Source organism: Euprymna scolopes, chromosome 23 (assembly GCF_053919585.1).
Source record: "Euprymna scolopes isolate OS-2025 chromosome 23, ASM5391958v1, whole genome shotgun sequence".
NCBI classification, from domain to species: Eukaryota; Metazoa; Mollusca; class Cephalopoda; order Sepiida; family Sepiolidae; genus Euprymna; species Euprymna scolopes.
This window is the reverse complement of record NC_136504.1, coordinates 100619004-100629818: the sequence shown is the minus strand read 5'-3', so window position 1 is coordinate 100629818 and position 10815 is coordinate 100619004.

The window sequence follows — 10815 nt, the reverse complement described above, 5'->3', positions numbered from 1 at the left end:
ATTATTTGAATGTATATGAAAAAATAAATGTGACAAAAAAATAAAAATATTTAGTGTGGAAAATATAAAAATGAAAATAAAATAAAAACAAGCACGAAATAAAAGTATGAATCTAATTTAATTAAAGAAATAAAAATAAATTCAAAAGATAAAATAAATACACGCTCGGTTACGAAGAAAGTGAAAGAAGACCTCGGAGAGCAGCCATTAAATTAAAACCGGTTTACGCAGAGTCCACGTTCCCCTTGAAGAGCAGAGTTTCCTCTTAAATAATAAGATTTTGTCCAATTTCCATCATATTTTCGCCGATCATTTCAACGTTGTCTCACCTACCACCTGAAACTCATTAGCTCTTATCCACGAGTTACTTTTAAGCCTTGATAAGCGATGACTCCTTTGTAAAAAAAGAAAGAAAAAGACCTTCCGCACTGTGCTTTGTCATGATAGAGTTGACATATCGATTTTTTTTTTAATATGTGGTTTTAAGCAAAAAGCAAAAGTACTTGCTAAAGTGTCAAGTCGAAAATAGTTATATATCCAAATATTACGAAAATTCATCGAGTAGAACAAAGAACAACTGCTATTGTAAATTAATAGTGTTTGTTTTTAGTAAAAAAAAACAACAAAGCAAAACAAGTCTATCGCTATGATCTAAAACAGTTCGTGAACCATTAAAGAGGTGAAAAGGGAGATACTTATGTCTGCTGTATTCGCAATCTTCAAGGTGTTCATATTTAGGGAAAATGTAATTTCCCCCAATTTTCCGTGAAAATTACTTTTAGCTATATCTGTCTACTCACTGAATTTTTGTAATTTAAAAATTAAAAAAAAATAATTTTCGATATGACAATTAATAAGTAAGCACTGTCAACGCTATCTAAACAAGTATCAACCTTCCTTTAACCCTAAGTCCGGGTGACAATAATAGCTCATAAAAGTAGGTAAAAGAAAAAAACTAAAATAATGGTTCAGAACCCCATTTAGAGATGGGAGTGATTAAAAATATTTTACATGTAAGTGCGAATCCAAATTAATAAAAATATGAATAAATATGTGGATACTTTTTCCGGATTTTTTTGTTGCTGTGACAACATTTTTGGACATTTTTTTCCAAGGCTGTATTTATTATCATCAGACAGTGACATCACAAGAGTCTTTATTATCATAGCGTTGTAATTAACGGAAAATAAGCTGAAGTAAATTAAAGCCGGCCCGATTATTTGTTTATTATTGAAGTTTAATTATGAAGTTAATTTTTGTTTTAAGTACTGCGGCAAGGAAGGGTAGCAGGGATGGACGATGGTTTAGTCTCTCTCTCTCTCTCTCTCTCTCTCTCTCTCTCTCTCTCTCTCTCTCTCTCTCACACACACACACACACCCACACACACACACACACACACACACACACACACAATATTCACACTCAAAAAGACCGAAGGATCGGTTGAAAATTATGTGCTTTTGAAAGAAACATTTCCATTTTTTTCAAAAGACTTTTTTGTATCCCTACACGTCAACACACAGGAAATATATACAGAAAAGATATAAACATTTATATATTTTTCGTATTGAGTTTTTATTCAGATATACAGGGTGTCACAATAAAATTATACACTCTTTAAATGACCATAAAACCAACATTTATTCTAAGAAAGAAAAGGTTCATATATCAAAATACTGTGAACAAATATAGAAATCAGCTAATTATCGAAACTGTTCAAATTATTGGCCATTATGGTCCATGAACAGCTGACAACGCTCACTGATTGAATGGAAAACGTTCCTAATGAGTTCAATTGGTATGTTGACACATCTTCTTTCAATGGTTGCTTTCAACTCATTCATTCTAGCTGGTTTTGTGGTGTGAACCTTGTATTTAACATGCCACCACCACCACGACCCCCAAAAAAGAGAAAAAATCATGGGAGGGGGGTCAAATCCGGTCAGTATGGACAGTACTCGATACTTCCTCTTCGTTCTAACTATCTGTTTTGCAGGTGATTATCAAGATATGCTCGTACGTCATGATGATAGTGGGGAAGTGCTCCATCCTGTTGGAAGTGCCATTCTTTATTCCTAAACATCTCTTGGGAACATGGCATACATAGCGTATTCATGTAGCAAGTTGAGATAATTTAAAGACTGTATACATTTTATTGGGACACCTTACGGTCGGGTTTCAATCCTGGCTTGAGGTAGTTGCCTGTCTAGCCGCACTGATGAGCCGTGAAACAGCGAAACAGTACTGTATGTGGATGACTATAATGCTCCTCACCTTGAGTTGAGCATATTGAGAAGTGATACACGAATTACCATTAGCATATAAGCAACGCTCTTTGTGTAAACGAATCGAGCGGAGGTATTTCGGACAATGTCAAAACATCGTTAAATTCACTACTCGTTCAGCAGCTGCCAATAGCGTAATGGTTAGGAGCCTTGACTGCTGTACAGACGGTCGGGTTTCAATCCTGGCTTGAGGTAGTTTCCTGTCTAGCAGCACTGATGAGCTGTGAAACAGCGAAACAGTACTGTATGTGGATGACTATATATATATATATATATATATATATACATTACAATTTCAGCCTGCTTCTCCATCCATCCTACATAGTAGGGTTGTAACACTGACAAGGAAAATGTTGAAGAGAATTACAGCCAGCACATAGCCTTGCTTCACTCCAGTTTCCACACTAAAAGATTCTGAGCTGTGTGTTCTAACTATCAACTGGGCCATCATCTCCAAATGGAACTGTACAAGGATCTTGAGGAACTTGGGTTGGCTGAGCAGGGTGTTGAAATGCTCAGCTCATCCTACTCTGTCAACTTTACGCTTGATGGTAATCTATTTAACATCAATAGGCTGCGGGCAATGACCAAGCTCACCTTGGAGACCATCATTGAGTTACAATACGCCGACGACTGTACCCTAATTGCCCATACACCGGAGGCCTTGCAAAACATCCTTTCGGCAGGTGTAACTGCATACACTAGAATGAAATTGACGATCAACACTCAGAAGACTTGTTATTTATTTGTTTCCCACGAAACAAAATGTGACACAAGGTCGGTTTAATGTGGGAGATAACCAGCTCACCTCAAAAGGGGCATTCTGCAAAAATAAAATTTCCTTTGTATAGAAGGGTTTCCCCCTCCATTGACTAAGGACAATTAATTTGAGTGCAGCATCTGTACCGAGTGTTGACTGATCTAGCCGCGACTGACTGACTGAAGTACTCTGTCAGTACAGTGCTGACTTCCCACCAAACGCAATAATTCACACAGTAGTAGGGCAACACCTGCTCATGATGCTCACATTCAAATATCTGAGAAGCATAACGTCTAACACCTGCTCATTTGGTGACAAGATCCAGAATCGCATCAAGCAAGCATCAGCATACTTTGGTCGGCTGAAAAGAAAAGTTTTTCATAACAACCTCAGATTCCACACCAAAATGCTAGTATACAGAGCAGTATGCACCGCCACACTGCTGCATTGGTGTGAGTCTTGGACGATCTATAGCCGTTATATGGAGATCTTCCATATAAGATGTCTTCAGAAGATCCTTGGCATCACATGGAGGGACAGAGTGCTGCACACAGACATATTGGAGAGGGCAGGCAGCTGCAGCATGGAGTCCATCATGATTCAATGCCAACTCAAGTAGCTGAGTCATTATTTGAATGCCTAGCCACAGACTAATGTGTAGAATCCTCTATGGTCAATTACTCCAAGGCCAACGCAGTACCGGTGAGCAGATGAAGCATTTCAAAGACCACATCAAGAGATCCCTGAGGAAGTTCACTTGAGGAACTTTCTTCCTGCAGGGATCTCTGGTGCTCTCTCTGCTCACAGGGAGTGGATGTACTGAGGAGCAGTGAATGCAGGATTATACAGCGAATACAGGATCATCTCTGCTCCACCCGGCACCTTCTTCACATGCCCAATCTGTGATTATACTTGTAGGTTAAGGATTGGACTATTTAAACATCAGCAGACTTACAAGAGGAAGATCGTTATAATTGGATAACGATGGATAACCAAGAAAAAGGAGAAGAAGATGGATACATGTATATATATACATAAATAGATACATCTTATGCCTACATATACAAACGTATATACATATCATAATTTTATGCGGCGGTACAAAATTTCATGTTTGCAATCATGACAGGAAGACCATTTTGATTAAAAGTGGGAAATGGAAAAAAAAATTAATGGTGGAGGCCAGCTGACCGGTTTTGCCCTCACTTTTCGTAATCAATGGATTTCCTTCTTTTGTTTTTTATCAAAAAAAAAAAGAAAAAAAAAAAGGAAATTCCTCAATCCAGCTTACAAAAAGTGAGGTGAAACCGGTCAGTTGGCCTCCACCATTTTAATCTTTCTCCCCCATTATTTTTCTTTTTCCATTTCCCACTTTAAATCAAAACTGGTCTTCCTGTCATGATTGCAATAATACATATATACATATGTATATATACATCTACCTATAGATATTATTTTTAAAATGTAATTATACGGCTCCCCATGTGGGGGTACCAAATTGGTTAAAAGGGAAAATTATTCCCAACTCGCATTTAGGTAAAAATGCACTTTTGTAAATAATTGAATTCATTCAAAACATATCGCTAAAACCAAAACAAAACAACATCTACCTATATATATATATATATATATATATATATATATATATATATATATATATATATATGTATGCAAGTGTTAATATATGTGTATGTATGTACATATGTGTACATACATACACATACATACATATATATATACACATACATAAACATATATACATACACATACGTACATATACATGCTGCATATATATACAGGCATATCTATCTATCTATCTATCTATCTATCTATATATATATATATATATATATATATATACATATATATATACATATATATATATATACACACAAATATATATGCATGCATACATATACACATACATATATGCATATATATATACATAAATATATATACATGCATATGTACATAATTATATATACATGCATATATATACATAAATATATATACATGCATATGTAACAGTGCATATGAGTGCGTAGTAGGGTATCAGCGGCAGCAAAGGATGGCTGGCTTGCAAAGAGATTAGCAGCAGCAGTAGCCAAAAAACATGCATATGCCAATTGGGAAGTGTGCACGAGAAGGAAAAGGAAAAAAAGGAGAAAAAGGTGCACCATGTGGTCGATAAAAGCAAAGTGAACGTCAAAGGAAATGGACGTGTAAAGTTGAAGACAGGAATGGGCCGGCTGTGCCCAGCTTGTGGTCGTAAGAAAGAGAACCATGTGCCACGCTAAAATGGACATATGGCAGCAAGAGACATTTTAAGTAGTGCCGAGAGGGGAGAGTAGCAATAATAAAGACGTTTGTTAAAAAAAGAAAAAAAAAATGCTGACCTGGATTTTTTATTTCTTTCCTTTGTTTGTTTGTAACTGCAATGTTATACATATATACGTAATCGCTCAAAAATCGAAAATGAAACATAATACTTGTAGAACATAACATTTTCGCACAATTGTTGACATTTATTGGATGTGTTGCTATCAGTATTTTCTTTAATTTTCGATTTTGGAGCAATATCGAAGTTCAAATGAACCATAATTTTGTGTATCGTTCTAACTCGACTCTACCTTTATTTCTAAGTAAAAAAAACAACAACACCAAAATAAAACATTTTAAAATAAGTTAAAACAAAACAAAAAAAAGATATTCAGGTAGGTAGAAGAGTAACATCTTGCTTTTTGTAACTTTTATTTTTTTTTATTTGTTTCTTGTTTAGCTTTTCTTTCACTCTTTTTTTGTTTTGTTGGCTACGCTGGTAAATCATCAAAAATTTTTTAAACTTTAAAGTGGGTATCAGTTTCGTGTATACATTTAACGTAGAATGATCTTATATTTCCAGGGCGTTCTAACATTTCAGGACAATTAACCCTTTTACTTTATCTTATTTATTTATTTTTTGCTTCAAGACAAAAAATCCTGTGTTTTATTAATTTTTTAAATTTTTTTATTTTCATTTTTTTTTTTTTTTTGCAGAGGAGGAGGAAAGGTCAGTATTTTTAGGCGATTGTATTTAGCTTTACGACCGTGGCACTCAGACTTAGGGTTAGCAGTAAAAATAAGATACTTAACCGCTTTAAAAAGCTAGAAATTCCCAGAAATGAGGGATCATTTTACGATAAATTTATATACGAACGTGATCCCAAACCCTAAATTCTAAGACATTTTTCCTTCTTTTTCTTTTTCCCCACCATGTTTTTAAGGTGTTCACACGTAATCATCTAAAAATAGAATCTCATTTTTTAGACGGAAGCTCTTAAAACTGAGGGAGCAGTTTCGCTGAGCCATTTGTAGCGTTTTAGGGCAGTTTTGACTATTGGAGATAAATCCTGTGTGTTCTTATTGGGGTTTCTACTTTTTTAAACGATTACATGTGGTTTATCACTTCAACACTCAGACTTAAAGATAGTAGTAAATAAAATTTAGTCAACTGCCCTCAAATAATTATAATGGCCCGGAAATAGGGGGATCATTTTACATTAAATGTACATACGAAAGTGACCCACCCACTCTAAATTGTAAAATTGTTTTTTTTTTATGTGTGTGTGTTTTGTTTTTGTTTGTTTTTTTTTCTGACAAGTTTTGCAGGTATTTGCACGTAATCACGCAAAAAAATGTCGAATCATTTTTTTTTTTATGTGGTCATTTGAGCAAAGATGGTTAATCTACAAATATACTGGATGTTTTATTTTTTGTTATTAAAAGAAAAATTAATTACTTTGTGCACCTTCAAAATTCGAAAGGAATTTGGGAGCATTTAAACTGTCAGATAGAAAGTCATTAAAGAACTTGAATGTCTACTATGCACTATCCTTGGGTGTCTAAGGTATCTATAGAGATGAGACAATGCAATGGAGTTTCATTTTATATTAATAAACAACTTTATTTGTTATTTTCGTTAGAAGCATGTAGATGAGAGAAACGTGTTAGTAGGTTTAAGTGTTCTTGTGTAAAGATACAAGTAATATATTATCGGCTTGTTGAGGCGAGAACAGCTCAGTCCACACGTGTTTATAGCTAGTAGTCGTCGGGATGAAGGAAACCGATTAAAGGAGAAAGAAAGGGCAAAGTCTTCAGTGTGTTTCTGTGTTGTCATGGGAGCGTGCGTCCAATAGTAGAGACAGGGCGAAGGATTAGTCTAGTGGTAAGAAAGAGTAGATGTGGTATGTGTGTCAGTGTATGTTCTTTAGCATGATAAAGAATGTTCATTAGCGTAGGCATAGGTTTAACATTAACAAAAACCAACTAAGAATTGACACCCAAGGATAGTGCATAGTAGACATTCAAGTTCTTTAATGACTTTCTATCTGACAACTAAGAATTGTTCCAGTGACATACGGCCGAGTGGTCCTAGACGTTGTATCAAAGTTTACAGTTACCCAAAGGTGCTGAGTTCAATCCTGAACGAAGGCAGTGAAAAAGTAACATTCAAAACAGAGAATCAGCAACTATGTCCCAAAGCCTAGCTGGAGTCCGAACATGGTACCCCCGTAAAAATAATAAAGGGTTGGGTTCGAGACTCCTAACAAACGGTTCCCCAGTTCAATACAAAACACCTGACGAAGGCCGTAGGGCAAAACTGCCGAAACGTTGTGACAATAACAACCAAGATGAGGAAGTCAGTCCGACAATCTCATTCAACTGAAGTAAATTGAAACAAAAAACAAACAAACTAAATGTTGAATATACTGGAAAGGATAATGCCACTAAGTCATAGCATGAGTTTATTTTCAGCAAAAAAATTCTGTGGAGGCATTAAAAAGAAAGAATTGGCACTTCTACACTATAGGGACGAAATTTCAGAAATCATAAAACTGAATTTCACATGAAAACAATGGTATCTACATATTCCTCGTATTTTTAAGATGATCATATCCAAAAATGAGGAAAATCGATACGGTAGAAATGTATTTATTAAAGAAAATAGAAAATAGAATTTGATGAAAACAATCGTATGACAAAGTTGGGTTTTTTAAATAATTCAATAATATTCAGGTAATTTCGACTGCATAATTATATAACAGAATTTGAACTTAGATGGAATAAGGCAAAAACACATGGCATGACTATGTCAACAGATACACTTGCTTATCGTTTGCTGAAATCGGCAAACTTACCTCAACATCAAGAACAACTAGTGAGAGTCACAGTCACTGAATTAAATTATGATAAGATGTGTGAACAAATGAAAAAAATATTTGGAACTGCCCCTCAAGACTCAAAGTTCAATATCAAAGTAGAAACTGATTTCACAGAAGAACCCACTGTACATGGTACATTTTTTGGTAGAAACTTTCAAAGCAGAAGTAGAGACCAATGTGGAAGAGGCAGATGGCCTCCACGGAATTTTAAAAGTGACTCTTCTTTCTCTGTTGGTCGTCATCATAAAGTAACAGAGAGAAGACATTTCAAAAATCCCCTAGATCAATATGGTCAGGTCACTAGATGTCTCAATTGTGGCTCAAAGAATCACTGGGTACAAAACTGCCCAGATAAAATCTCAAGTGTCAGAAATACGTCATACACAACAGAAACATCAGTTGTTGATGATTGTGATTATCAAGATCATCCTAGTGAGGACACTTATCATGAAATAACCTTGTTTCAGGATGTATTTTCCAGCTCTGAAGATATGAAGGGTCTGGTTAGTGAAGCTATGAATAGTGCCGTTCTTGACTGTAGTGCCACAAAAACAGTTTGTGGACAAGTGTGGTTCTCATGTTATTTAGATTCCTTATCAGAAAATGATAGAAAAAGTGTACAATATAAAGATAGCCATAACAAATTCAAGTTTGATGATGGCAACTGGATTCCTGCTTCGAAGACTGCCTGTATACTGGTCACTATTGGCAAGATTGAAACCTCTATCATCACTGATATTATAGATGCAGACATTCCCCTTTTGCTGGCTCAAGATGAGTTGAAATCTACAAAAGCAAAAATTGATTGTGAAGATGGTACCGCTATAATTATGGGACAAAAACTTTTGCTATCTTTAGCTAGTAGTGACCACTACTGTCTTCCTTTGTCTAAACAAAAGCAAATTCTTGTTCAAGCAAGTAGGAATCCAAAGGTCCAGGTTACACTTTGTAATAAGCATGTCTCCAAAGGATGCTGCCCTGAAACTGCATCGTCAGTTTTCTCACTGTCCTCTGAGGAAAATCATTGAACTGCTACATAGTGAGGGAAATGATAATCAAGAAATTATTAATGAAATCTATAAGATATCGAAGAATTGTAAGATCTACAAAGAATATCAAAGAGCCCCTTTAAGGCCAATTGTTGGCTTACTCATAGCAACTAGGTTCAATGAGTGTGTAGCTGTGGACCTCAAACAATTTGGGAAGGTTTATCTGTTGCATCTGGTTGACCATGCTACCAGACTTTCTGGAGGAACAGCAATAAGAAATAAATCTCCATCTACAGTTGTCAGAGAGCTCTTCAAAGTTTGGATTTCAATTTATGGTACTCCCTGTAGTTTACTTACTGACAATGGAGGGGAATTTGCAAATGCAGAAGTTTTAGAGTTCTGCGAACAATTGAATATTAACGTAAAAACAACAGCGGCTGAATCTGCCTGGTCAAATGGCTTAGTAGAAAGACACAATCGTATCATGGGGGAAATGATTCGGAAAACAGTTGCTGATTCTGACTGTTCACTTGAATTTGCTGTTATGTGGTGTCTCTGTGCAAAGAACAGTCTGATAAATGTTCATGGTTTCCGCCCATTCCAGCTTGTTTTTTTCTCAGAATCCTACACTACCATCTCTATTAACAAATAAACCCCCTGCACTGAACCCAGAGGTTTCCAGTGATATCATTAGAGAGAATTTAAATGCATTGCATTCAGCTTGGAAAGCATTTATTGCTACGGAAAATTCAGAAAAACTGAAGAGAGCGCTTAGACACAATGTTAGAACTTCAGGAGACATCAAGTACTTCACTGGTGACATTGTATATTATAAACGTTTGGACAGAAGGAGGTGGAGGGGGTCAGGCTACTATTTTGGGTCAGGATGGTCAACAAATTTTGGTGAAACATGGTAGCACATATGTCAGAGTACATCCTTCTCGCCTTCGACTAGAAAAGCCCACAAAATCGGTGATAAGCAGAGTGAACTCGGCAACTTTGAAACATGAATCTACTACAGATGAACAATCTAAAGATTCTCATTTTCAGGTAACAGAAAATAAAACATCATTTGAAGATATATCAGACGATGATTCACTGAGTGACAGCAATAGTGAAGAAAGTAAACAGTGTGTCAATAATAATACTGCTCCAGCAGCAAGCATCAACAAAAATGAAAGCTCTGGCAATAATCTACAACTCCAAGATAGATCATTAAAAGGTGCTGTGAATAAAACAATGATTACCACCTCTCCACCACTTAAGAAGAATATGGAATTAAACATCAAAAAGAATAATTCTGAGTCGTGGGAAGCTATAAAATTAGTATCACGATCTGGAAAAGTAAGTGGAAAATATGGAAATGAGTGGAATGCTATACACAAGGATGGTCAGACTACGGTTATTGACTTTGATAGCGACATTCAAGATTGGAAAATGGATGTCACAGAAGAACTTAAGTCAAAAGAGGAGGTTGGTAATGAAATTGGTGATGGAATCTTAATGTGCTATACTTATATTACTTAAGCTAAAGAAGAAATTCTATCAGCAAAACAGAAAGAACTAGACAGTTGGAAAT